This window comes from Bidens hawaiensis, unplaced genomic scaffold (genome assembly GCF_021521415.1).
Source record: "Bidens hawaiensis isolate Kalapana, Puna unplaced genomic scaffold, B.hawaiensis_p1.1 tig00021383_1, whole genome shotgun sequence".
NCBI lineage: Eukaryota > Viridiplantae > Streptophyta > Magnoliopsida > Asterales > Asteraceae > Bidens > Bidens hawaiensis.
In genome coordinates, this window is record NW_027493322.1 from 144,460 (window position 1) to 158,750 (window position 14,291).

The following is a 14,291-nucleotide window of genomic DNA, read 5'->3' on the forward strand; positions in this document are numbered from 1 at the left end:
AGCGCGAGTATTAACATATTTGTTATTAACAATGATGCAGCAACTCATAGTATTTAAGCATATATTATCTAGATCAACGGCACCAAACGCGTCTTCTGGTCTATACCATGATATTGAGTCCGCGTCAATAACATCGTTTGCGCATTCTCTCCAGTTTTTGGTTTCTTGTACTTGTAAAACATCTACGTTTAGAATAGGAAAAAAATATAAACAGTAAGAAGCATAGCCATAAGTAAGAACAAGAAGAAAGAAACATGATAACTGAAGATAGAATTAAGATCAGCATAGACATAAAAATAAAATATAACCAACCATTTTTTAGTTTATTTTAGAGGAAAGTATTAATAGACTATCAAAAAAATTTGAGTGGAAAATACAAGTAACATATGAAATCACTTCTTATATCACCACATCGTAATTCAAAGATCAAGAGATGTGATAAATCATTTTTTTGTGCGACCAGTTTTTAGACTTTTATCAGAAGTTTTAATTCAAAGATAATTAGTTCAACAAGAAATAGTTACTCTTTATATATATGTAAGTAAAATAGTTACTCTTTATATATATGTAAGTATGTATATACCTCATCGTCATATAAAACCATCTCCAAGCCTGTAGGAATGAATGATTCGTTCTCAAAGTTGTTGGCCATTTTTCTGCAATGCTAGTGATTAAACAATTAATGGCAACAAGAAGGAATTAAAGGTCAGACCACTAAAGAACGAGAAGGAAATGAAATGGTGTGTGACATTTTGGTTGATGATGATTTTAATTTATACTCATCAGTTATAAACACATTTATTATAACAAATACAACAAAAGATGTAAAATTCAATTTAATTTGTAACATGATTATAAACTCCTAAACGCTGTAAGTGATATACCATTTTTGTTTAAAGCTTGATCTAGAACTTAATTGAATCAGTATTTATGGTAGAAAGTAATTTAACTTTTCCCTCCAATAACTTATTAATTACTTTTGATATTTATAGATAATAAAGTTAGAAAAATATTAATTCAACATATTATATTTCTTTTTCTTATATATATTTTAGTTTTTACCCTCGTTTGTTTTTTAATGTTTTAAGCAATATATAGAATTAATTTCCATTAATATCGTTCGTAACTTTATTAGGCTGTTCAATATCAAATTAATTTTTTGTCTGTCATGATTTGTGGTTTTATATTTTAATTTCACTTGTCTTTAATATGGTGGCGCCGGTCCTTTTTTTTTCAATAGTGTAAATTTACTTGTTTTCCTCTGAAAATTATAACCCCCTCTCTATGTCGTTCAAGTTTTGCCACTATCCCTAGCATTGACTCTATTCAATTTTTTTAATCACTTACAGTTTTCAATGAATTGAATTTCAATTTTTGATCTCAAGATTTGTTTATATATAAAGGAGGATCCCCGGGAGTCGGTTGAAGTTGACCAGATCTGAGTTTCTTTTCAGCAATATGGCATTATAAAAAATTTTCAACGGATGGTGTGCCGGCCGACTTCGTAAGTTAGTTTTGTGGGGGTTTCGTACACGAGTTTCAAAAATATTATAAAAAATGGGAAAACGTGTGTACGAACCGATCCAAAATTAACTTCGGATTGCCTACCACTCTGCCATGAGTCAAAATGCGAAACCTAATAGAAAAAAAAATACAACAATAAAGTGTTTAACGAAACCATACCACTTCGTAGAAACACGGCTAACCAGATTGCAATACCTTGGTTCAACGAATTAGTCGCTAGATCCAGCACACGAACACCAGAAATTGAACCCCTCAATTTAACCTCACAAAATACCCGTAATTATCGTTATCAGCCGATTCAGAATGACGGCCAAAAGCGGTGATGATGGCAGTAACGATGGCGACCGACAGAACTACAATGACGTCGTGGAGGTGGTGGCCGATCGGCGATGGCGGCACAAGGTGGCGGCGGCGGCGGCGGAAAAGGTTTGGGTGAGAGGGGGATGAGGGATAGAAAGATTTTTTAGTAACCTTTAACCAAAAATCTAATACATATTTATAATTCTGCAATTAGGGTTTTAATCAAAAAGCATCTTCCTAGATGTTGAAGAATATTCTATTTTTATTATATTTTTATAATTACCCTTTATTTATTTAACTATTTGTCAACATGCATTAAATAATAGTATTAATGAACTCTTTAATTAATAACCCTTTAATTTATTTAGTTATAAACAACCCTCTTAACTTAGACTAAAAGGTTTGGGCACCATTTTGCTTCTCATTTTATAGTGTCACGTCAGCGCTACATCATACCCCGCTCTACTCTACTATATTCTACAATACAATGAAAATGGTTACCAATTTATCACTTCCTTTCCTTTTCAAATAAAAAAATTATATATATATATATATATATATATATATATATACTAATACAATTTTATATAGCTCATTTTTTTAAAGTCATTAATATAACTAAAATTAGAAAAAAAAAACAAAATATTTGATATTAAACGTTAAAAAAAACTAAGTTAAAAGTATTAAACAAAAAACATAATTTTTTTAATATAATTAAAACTTAACATAATATTAGTATATAATTAAATAATATCACATAACACCTCACCCATCTTCTCAACCCTCCATTTCTCTGCAACTTATCTCCCCCCACCTTCTTAGCCTTACGTTCAAACAAAATTAATTCTTATTTTTTTTTTAAATATCAAACACACAACGATATATTCATCGGCTATTTCTTCACCAAAATTTCACCGCCAGCGGCACCGATGTGAGCGGGGTGGTGTTCGCCGCCGGCACCGCCAGCCACGTAGACTCCTCCAACGGCAAATCACCATCCACGCATGATAGTCTTAGACAAAATATTCAATTAAGTATTTATTCCTAAGTTTCATCATTCTTCGTATAACAATATTTAACTACTTTATGTTATATCTTATTCGTCGCCCAATGAGTAACTCTTTAATCATACCTTATTAGTAGTGTTGATTATTGTCATTCGGGCACACTATTCCAACAAGTGTATGTGAAACGTAAGTATAAGTTTGAGTTAAAGATAAAGAATAAACCACTTAATTTATTAAATAAATTACTGATTTCTTTATTTAGGTATATGAAAATGTTTAGTATTCGTCTTTTAACTAAGGGAATAACATAAATCATCATTTTTGTTATGTGTTGGTTGTAACAATTTATGACATTTCCTCTAACGAATGCAAGTGCTATTATCAGTCGTGTGCATTGACCACGAGGGCAATCTATTTCGTTTTACAACAATTAAAAAAAAACTTGTAAAGACAAATAAAATAAACCCCTAATTTTCCATATTCATGTATTCTCTATCTACTACATCTTCTCATCTTCAACCTCTTTCCTTTCTCTTTCTATTAAATATCACCAAAGATCTCTAAATCCGCCGGCATATATAGCAATGAAGACCGAAACACTCAAAACAGTAGGGTATCACACGTGTTTGGTATTACTTTTGAATATTTTAGTGGGTTTGGGATTAATTTTGATATTTTTAGTGAGCTTGGGATGTGTATGGGATCTGTCATATGTCCGATTAACTCATAACATCAACTCAGTTACTCGATTATATACCAAAATTACCATGAATATATTAATTTAAACCCTACTCTTCTATGAAAGGATATAACATTATTAAAGAATTGTTTTGCAAGTAAATCCACTACATGTATATGCTTAAAGATATAGCCAAAAAATAGTAAAAACATTATTTGATTGTGGGATTCTTGTGGTCAAAATCACACTTTTTATCTTTTTAAAAACAACTAGCTTTTCAACTTAAGCAATACATGAGAAATATGCAATTTAATTTTTGGTTTGGAGAAATATGTAATCAATGGTCTTTAGAAAAGAAAATATGTAAAAATCTCTTTCAAGAAACATGATCCATCTTATGTTTGACTTTTCAGGTATTCAATTCTAAACATAATTGAAATTTTAATTTTCATTATTTATCCCTAATTCCCAACTACTACTCTCGTGTCCCGGCCATGAATAGTCGAATAGTTTGTAGAGTGTAACCGCTTTCAAGTCGCAACCCTAATCCATCGGACCATCTAAGGTGGCAGTTAATCCACAAATCTTATTTTGATAATCTATCAAACATAATCCTATTTAAATCATAAGCTTCACCGTTTTGTTAGATATTGTCTGTAATCTGATTGTATTATTGATATGTATTATGTAATCATATTATTAGATTCTGATGACCGTGTCATATCGATCATGCAAAAACTGAATTGTACCTGTAGACAAGGTAAGTAGGTAGGTCAGGTATCGAATCCAGAGGAACATGTGGTCAATGTCATACGTTTGTTCGTTTATTTAGTCTATTTGTGTACAGCAGCATAGTAGTTACCGCTGAGACTCTTCCTAATTGGCACACAAAACAAGGCTGCTACCTCCGTGAAAACTCTCCCGGCCCCCCGGCTGTTAATTTCTGTAGGCTTTTTAATTTCTCTGTACATAGATGTTGTGATAACTCAATAGCATCTATTGGCGGTTCCTTTTGCTTATTTCTTTTGGCGGTTTATGAGGCCTACGTTGATTTTGTTCTTCCTTGATACTCAATAGCATCTATTGACGCCACATTAATTAATAATGCCAACACGGTAACACCCATTTGAATATTAAATCAATCAAACTTATGATGTCACGTTGTGCACAGACTAAACTTCTTTTCTTTCTCAAATCCATTTAGCTAAACTAGTAAGTGTGTTTGTGCATTGCGGTGAGGACGCAATAGGGTTCATGCAACGAGGATTCAATCGGTAAATGTGTAGCGCGTTGTGGCAGGGGTGAGACATGCATTTGATTGAGCTTTATTAGACTCATGCACCGTGTATATGAACAAGTGATTAATATAGTTAAATAAGAAACGGAACTATTGTTATTAGAATTGGATCTAACGAGTAGTACAAGGGTCCGTGCTTTGTGGCGGGTCCAAAATAAAAGCAAAATGCTATCAATGCAGGTGTTACATGTCATAATACTACATTAAAAAGAACACAAAAAATTAAGAGAAGACATAAATTAGTTGACACGGTTTCTCCGTCCACAAAATGATGAACTTCTTTGGTACACTACAATAAATAAATATTAAAAAAACTATTTCATTAATTAAGAAAGAACATAGATTAATATCATATATATACATTCAAACAAATTACTTTTCAAATGTACAAGTCCATTAAATTACCTTACCTTTTTAGATAATTATAAATTACACTACAACGTGTTATGCTTTGTAGCATTAATTTTACAATTATATCTACGACTTCATAGGAACAAGTCTTTAAGCACATCAAACATATTTTTACTAATTTAATGGATTGGATGGATAACTCTTTGTTAAGTATGGTTAAGAAAGAAGCTACGGGTGCGATTATATAAGTATTTTGGTGGGCTATTTAGAAGCTTCAGAATGATTTCCTCTTCTTGAAGCGTCTGTCAAAAGGCTCGTGGTTGTTTGATGATATTATGTATCCCTTTTGTTGGTTCTTACGTAGGAAAAATTAATATAAGATATCTTGAACGGAGTGGGTAAAACAACCTAGAAGCTAGATGATACTTAATATAATTATGTTGTTCAAAAAACAACCAAAAAACATTACTTTCATTTATTCATATCATTACTTTTATTTAATCATATCATATAAGTGCTAGATACTTACAAGATGAAGTTTTAAATTATGTTTATTGGCGAATTAGTAATTCAAACGTTGTACCAAAATCTCTAGCGTTTTAATAAAAAGTAACAATAATTTAACAAAAACTATTAAATCACCATTAAATTTAGAGATTTCAAGGAACAATTTCAATGACTTCATGATGATGCAACTTGTTGATCGATGTCGAAAGGTCAATCAAAAACATTTATAAAATACCTTCATTAGCAAGGTCAAGTAAGGTGTCGAATCCACAAGGATTCAGTGGAAAGTGCTCGTTCAATTTAATGTTTTTACTTAATTATACTATAGCGGACAAACGATGTCAAGCAGTTTAAAAATTGATTTGGCTGTAAAACAGTTAGAGAAAACGGTGACACACTTCAGATTCAGGTAATAAAATGAACTGACCGAACAAAACTTATACCAATTGGGGAATTACATAGACATAATTCGTTCATTATAATAGGCAAATAATTACTAGACACATTAGTTTGGTTATGATAATTCACAGAACTTAATCCGAAGAATTGACACAACTGAATGCGGTCTATCTAACTACTGGTTCGTTAATGTGAAACCTAACATATATCAATTATTAGGTTGATGAACACAACCTAATAATTGATGATAAATGTAATCATAGAAAACAACTGTTTAGCCGATTTAAACAAACATAGAGGTTCAATCAACCAAAAGATTAATCAAAACTAAATCCCAATATTGGTAACAATCATAAAATAATCAGTTCATATGCAAACCCTACACCTGAAGCGGTAACAAATTATTTAGCCTTGCCTCTGCATCACGATTGACTCGAGTATGGATTGGAAGGATGAAACTATGGATGATTTGGTGATTGGGAGGTGTTAAGATGGTGCATGATTTGCTCCCAAAGTTGTCCTTGGTGTCTAGGGTATGAATAAAATTCGACCTAGGGTTTAACTGGGCTTAAATACGGAAGAAAAACAATAAAAAATGATTTCTCGTCTGACCCGGCCGTAGCCTACGGCCTGGCCACCGTAGCCTACGACCTGGGCGTAGCCTACGACCTCTAGTCACTGCCTTATGGCGGCTACAACACCAACACATTGTTTTCTTCATAAAATAATCATTTCAACTCCGTTTTCGTCCCCGTTTGCGGTCACGTCTTCGTATTTCAATTCTCTATCATATAATATATCATTAATTTCATTTCCACTCCATCATAAATGCTCCAAATTAGCTCCTTTAAGCTTCGATCACCTGTAAACATAAAACCAATCAAAATACTTGTGTTCAATACATATAAACAAGTAAAACACACAATATAAAACACTTAAAGCACGTTCTTTCAACCACACATCACTTGTAGACCTGATAAAGCACCGTTTGAGTCCCCAAAATAACCAAAAAAAATCATGCCAGAACCCACACATGATTCTGATCGCAACCCGCCACACCAATTCCAATTCAAAATCATTTTGCATGCTCAATCGCATATACACAACATACTATAAGTGCCAAACACTAACAATTAAAATTATACATGTTGCCCTTATGTTTTACTCACATTCAAACCTCCTTCACCATTTTCTTCCTTTTCATACCCTTAGCCTATTCTTTTCAAAAGCAAGTCGATTCAGGCTTGTAATTCAATTTTCGATCTCAAGCTTTGTTTATATATAAAGGAGGATCCCCAGGAGTCAGTTGAAGTTGACCTAATCTGAGTTTCTTTTCAGCAATATGGCATTATAAATAAATCAGCGGATGGTGACGGATGATAGTTTCGGTCGACTTCGTAAGTTAGTTTTGTGGGGGTTTCGTACACGGGTTTTAAAATTTTTATAAAAAATGTGAAAATGTGTGTATGAACCAATCCAAAATTAATTAACTTCGGATTTCCTACCATGAGTCCAAATGCGAAACCTAATAGAAAAAAATACAACAATAAAGTTTTTTTACGAAACCATACATCTTCGTAGAAACACGGCTAACCAGATTGCAACACCTTGGTTCAACGAACTGGTCGCTAGATACAACACATGGACACCAGAAATTGAACCCCTGAAGTTAACCTCACAAAATACCCGTAATTATCGTTGTCAACAGATTCAGAATCACGGCCAAAAACGGAGATGATGGGCAATAACGGTGGTGATCGGCAGAACGACAATGACGTGGTGAAGGTGGTGGCCGATCGGCGATGGCGACACAAGGTAGCGGCGACGGCAAAGGTTTGAGTGAGAGGGGGAGGGGGGATGAGAGATAAAAAGATTTTTTATTAACCTTTAAATAAAATAATCCCTATTTATAATTCTACAATAAGGGTTTTAATCAAAAAGCATCTTTCAAGATGCTGAGGAATATTCATTTTTTTATTTTAGTTCCATAATTACCCCTGTAATTATTTATTTATTTAACTATTTATCAACTTGCATTAATTAGTATTATTAATGAACTCTTTAATTAATAACTCTTTAATTTGTTTAATTATAAACAACTTGTAAGGCCCCGTTACCGGTAGCCCTACTTTCGTGTTGGATTTACTCATAAACGCAGTTCTAAATATCAGAGTTAATTAAAACATTCGCGGAATATAAAAGCTTTCATAAAACATTTCATAACAAAACACATCTTGTCTTAAAACGTCATCTTGTCTTTCAAAATAAACAAACATTAAACTTAAACATCTTGAGTCTTCCGATGCCAGCCTCTTATTCAGTGCCACGTGTCTTCTCAAGCGAGCTGCCTCATCCTACTCACCTGCGTGCATACTAAAAGTCAGCTACGCTGAGTGAGTTCTAGTTAATCATACATTATACAATACACACAAACTTATATTCTTTCATTCATACTTTCATACTTTCTTTTGTACTAACTTACTTTCATATCTTACGTTATAAAGAGCATTACGCCCTACATTCCTCGAGTATTATTAGGGCTCGGTACCCTCCTTCCTCGAGTATTATTAGGGCTCGGTACCCTCCTTCCTCGAGTATTATTAGGGCTCGGTACCCTCCCTCCTCGAGTATTATTAGGGCTCGGTACCCTTTTTCCTAGCCATACAACCATACAACCATCCTTTCCTTCTTTCATTAACTTTATCACGTTCATACACATAAGCATACGTATCATACTTACCTTATACATAACGTTACAACCTGACAGTACGTGCAATATCCGAAGATCGTTCACGTACCATCAAGCAATCATTCATACATTTCACATTATTCACATAAGGCATACACTTATCTCTTAGGATAAGCGTATTAACAAACATATTGAGTATGCACACAGCCCCGAAAACATAACACATAAATGGGGCTAGAAACTCACCTGAATCCTGTTACGCTCTCCGTTAATCGTTATTCCCTTCTTGAGTTGTGCACGGCTAACTGTATAATATTTACATGTATCAATTAACTACTACTACTCATGTTGTATTTATATCTTTATATAACCCACAACGAATGGGGATCCGGGGGCAGCGCCCCTGGCAGCGGGGTCTAGGGGCGGCAGCCCCTAGCAGGGTCCAAGGGGCAGAGCCCCTGGCTGGGGTCGAGCTAATTGTCGTAACACATTTTCCATTAACATTTTGAATCGTTAATTAATTTGCTACTTAAAAGTTCAAGGGCCTAATTGTAATTAAATCATTCTTTTCTAAGTCTAGGGACTGTTCTGTCATTCTTTCAAAGTCCTGATTCGTTAAGATGCTCTTTAGCGAATTGGTGTTCATTCGTTACTTCTGTCCTTCATAACGAACTAGCTAATTTGTTACTTCATAACGAATTGGCCTGTTTAGCGAATTGGACCCTCATAGCGAACCAGTCCTCATAACGAATTAAACCTTATAACGAACTGGTCGACATACGAATCGGACTTAACGAACTGAAGCTAGTTCGTCAGTCTTTCCTTAATGAATTAGGACACGAACTAAGGCTAGTTCGTTATCTTTCCTCAGCGAAACTACTTAACGAATCACCCTTAATTCGCTAAATTCCCGTTAGCGAACTAGGGTTAGGTCAGGGAATGTCAGAACATTCCCTGACATACCCTTAACCTCGTATTACTTTTCCGGCGCCGTCATTGCCGGAAAGCCGCCGGAAAAAGGCGAACTCACCGGAAAAATGATTCTTAACTCGTTTTTCACTGTTTTTCGCCCCGTTCGATCCAGATCTGAGCTAGGGTGATCCCGAAGCTCATCATAGATTCGGTTTATGCCCGATTCCACCCGGATCTCGTGATTTAAACGGTTTAACGGTGTCGGCTCGTCGTTTCGCAACTTTATCTAACGGATTAAGCTCATACAATATTAAACTATCGTTACCTCGGGTCGGTGCTCGGTTTCCTTCTTGATTTCGGCTAGAGATAAGGAAGAATTAGAGAGAAATCTTAAGTGTGTGTTTTGGGTGGTGTATGGAATATGTGTGAATGAGGATTAAATGGATATTAAGGGTTTATATATTTATGGATCATGGGCTTAAGCCCATGGTCTTTCCTTCTTTCTTTTCTAACCCAAGTCCATAACCCATATTCATTTACCCAGCACTGGCCCAACTCGTATTCTATTTATCTAAACCGATAACGACCCACTATGAAATAACGAAATTTATTTTTATTATAATAACCGAAAGTAGGATGTTACACAACCCTCTCAACTTAGACAAAATATTCAATTAATAATTTATTCCTAAGTTTCATCATTCTTCGTATCAAAATATTTAACTACTTTATATTCTATCTTATTCGTCGCCCCAAGAGTAACTCTTTAATCATACCTTATTAGTAGTGATGATTATCGCCATTCAAGCACACTATTCCAACAAGTTTATGTGAAAGGGTAAGTATGAGTTTGAGTTAAAGATAAAGAACAAGACCACTTAATTTATTAAATAAATTACTGATTTCGTTATTTAGGTATATGGAAATTTTTATTATTCGTCCTTTGTGATATTCGTCATTTTCAAAACCCGACCCGTTTTAAACTTTGTTAAACTTCGGATCCTTTAAAAATATGTTCTTTATGTTATAATCATGCCCCATGATGCTAGACTGTCGCTATCTAGTCAAAAACACTTATAATTGGTTCCTAATCACCTAAGCAAGTTAGGGTAAGTAGGGTGTCGAACATAAGGAGTATGTGGTCGATGTGAATCATGCAAACAAGTTTCAGTATTATGAAGTAGTAAGTTTTAGTGCTGATTACACAAGAAAATAAGTTGGTTATAATAATGATTAAGAAAAATAACGAATTCAAGCAATTAACAAAGAAGAATCATCCTAGGGGTTCAAGAATGTAATTAAAGAGTTTCTCATGCAACCTAACAGATTAATTATCACAGACCGACTAAAGACTGATTAACAAGTTAAACATTAGGCACCAACAATCGCTAACACACGGTACTGGTTATCAATCGGTCTCTGCCAGTGAGTGTGACTCAACTAAGGGCAATTGTGTGCTTCGTTGTATTCAATATAGTTAAACAACCCTATGAGAAATTACTATAGCAACCGAAAAATTAACCGTTCTGATCAACGTAAACCTAAACCGATTGAATGCACAGCAATACTAAATATCAATACTCATAGATCAATCAATGATAATTACAAATAGTATGTTCATGGTTACATTCAAAACTAAAATAAATACAAACTCTACATCCCGGGAATTAATCGGAGAGATTAGCCGAGCCTCGACATCATAGAATCGTCAATGATAATGTTATGGAAAATAAACTTGGCTTCGGTATGATCCGGTATGGTAGAATCGCCCTACGTGTGCTCTGGAAATCGCCTGGAAGTGGTTATGGGAGAATAGGGTCGTGTATGATGAAAATAACTTAAAACCCTAATTTTCCCGTCTGCACCACACATCGCGATACGCGATGGGGTCTTATGTGGTCCATCGCGTATCGCGGTGGACCATAAAGTCAACATTCATTTAACACCCATCGCGGTATGCGATGGGTCTTCAAGCCTGCCAATCGCGTATCGCGATGGGACTTGTCACCAGCATAATTCTTTATTCTTTCCTCGTTTTGCATGCTGGACGTCCCAGGTCTTCATCATGTGCCTCAACAGGTCCAAATTAAGTACGTTAACATCCGTGACCTGAAATCCAATAAACACGTATGATGTATCGAAGTTCCACAATAAACAGTTAAAACAAATAAATAAACGAACTAAAGGATATACAAAATAACCAACCATCATTTTTTAATATACTTAACGGTGTTTAATTCGCTTATTTTATGCTCGAAACCAACCCAAACCAAAGTACAAGGACCATTTTTACAAAAACCAAAATATTCCCTAACCTCTAAAACAAACTTTATTTAATTAATTATTTTGTTTTATTAATTTATTTATTTAATTTATTTTAAAAACCAACCAGCCACACTAATTGCAAAAGCGCTTGCAAGATGATTTAATGTCCAACCATCCATGCAAACTTGTCCTCTCATTCGTGCCTGTAAATACCAACACTTCTCAGCATTTCCAAATGCCCATCTCTTCCTTTCTCTCTAAATTTTAGATTTGTGGAAGCATATTAAAGTGTTATTGCCTAAGTTGACTTTAAAAGTCAAATAGAACAATTGCTTGCTTTTCAATCCGATTTGAGTAATGTTTTGGGATGTTTTCAGTTTGTATTAGTGTTGTATATGTGTTTCATTGTTTTCCTTCTTCAACCTTGGTTGATTAAGGTGTTTATGTCATCCTAAGGCATGCCTTTGCTTATTAACGGCTAGTTTGGCCCGATTTGGGATTTTTACTCGTTTAAAGTTTCTGTTTTTTATTTGAATTTGTTTGTTGGTTATTTGACCATGAGGATTTATGTAATAAGATGGTAAACATGTACTAACATCACACAATTAGTGGAAAAATTATTCTTCATAAAAAACCATTCCAAAACACCAAGAACTTATGTTCTAATGACGTTTTAGTTCTGGATAAAGGCCTCATTTTTTAAATGTTGATTCTAGTGACATTGCTTCATTATTGTATACCGACTGTAGAATAACCATTCTTGATTTTGAATTCAAATTTGATTATATAAAGCGACTATATTTGTAATACATTTTTTTACATAATATAAATAGACTTAATTATCTTTTTTTTATTTGTATTAAATTATTCATTGTAATTTATACTTTGGTTTATCCCGTGTAATACACGGGTTTCTAAAGCTAGTAGCAGCAGCAGCAGCAGCAGCAGTAGTAGTAGTAGTAATATAGCAATCCATTTAAAGAATAACTCTTTAATCACCCGCGCATCATCTTCCCGAGACTGCAAAGCATGCTCATAAATGTGTCTAGTTTATATCTTTAATGATTAATGACCTAAAATACAAAAGTACGCTTGAAGTACCCTAGTCCAAACAATAAATAAAATAAAAACTATAAAATAATACAATTATATACATGACTTACATCCCCACACTTACCATTTGCTTATCCTCAAGCAAACTATAATGCATACATCAACCTCTATTAGATATATCAGTTATCTTCAAAACTGTTAGTAACGTCTAAGGTCATACCGATTCCTGAGACTAACACTTTTTAAATTGACAACCCAACAAATATATTTTGTGATGCTTTAAAACAACAGATCTAGTCGTCCAAACGAGTGTACTTTGTTTCCAGTTAGAGCATAGATTTCCACACCCCTCACAAATATATATATCACTTAATTCAGTTTAATATCTGTACTAGCAAAAAGTGTGCGATTATATATCTCAGGACTAGTTATGAGACACAAGGTAATAAGCTTGTCTGCCGATCATATCTCCACTCATTACCCACACGTTGTATAAAGAGTAGGACTAACGGGTTTTGCTGAGGCTTAGGCTCGGGTGCGAAATGGGAATATTTAGTGACTAATGTAGATGAAAACCAATTTATTCAAAACAAACTAACAATCAAACTAGTCGCTCGTCACATTGCATATAACCAGGTTTTTCATGAACGCATCAAGCACGTAGAGATGGATTGCTAGCTTGTGTGTGAGAGAGTCGGAAGTCAAGAAATTCAACCTCACCACATCGACACCAAGATGCAAATCGCATATATATTCACCAAAGGGTTAGGAGCTCAACAACTCAGATTTCTATTTGTCAAGTTAGGCATATGAAACTTGTATGCTCCAACTTGAGAGAAAGTATTGAATATTATTTTCTACCATATATTTCTTTCTTAATTACTATGACATACCATAACATTCTCCTTTGGCCATCCTTATGTTTAGCCTTTTTCTTGGTTGATTCCTTTACTAGTTAGTTTTTCTCTTTATTTATTTATTTGGCTTTGCAAAATTGTTTGATCTAACTGTTATATTAAAGCAACACATATCCTTTATATGGTCTTTAAATATGCTATCCATATGGGATGCCAACTAATCAATTTTCATTTATATATATTCCACTTAATTAACTAATTTTTTAATTACAATTTCTTCAATTTTAATAAATTTTATGTTAATGATATAACCGTTAATGCATTATTACTATTTAATATTAATTACCACAATAAACCAATTATGACTTTCTTAAAATTATATATTAACAATTTTTAAAGAACGTTTAAATATAATTATCTTAACATTTCTTCTAATCACAAGGGTTACTAT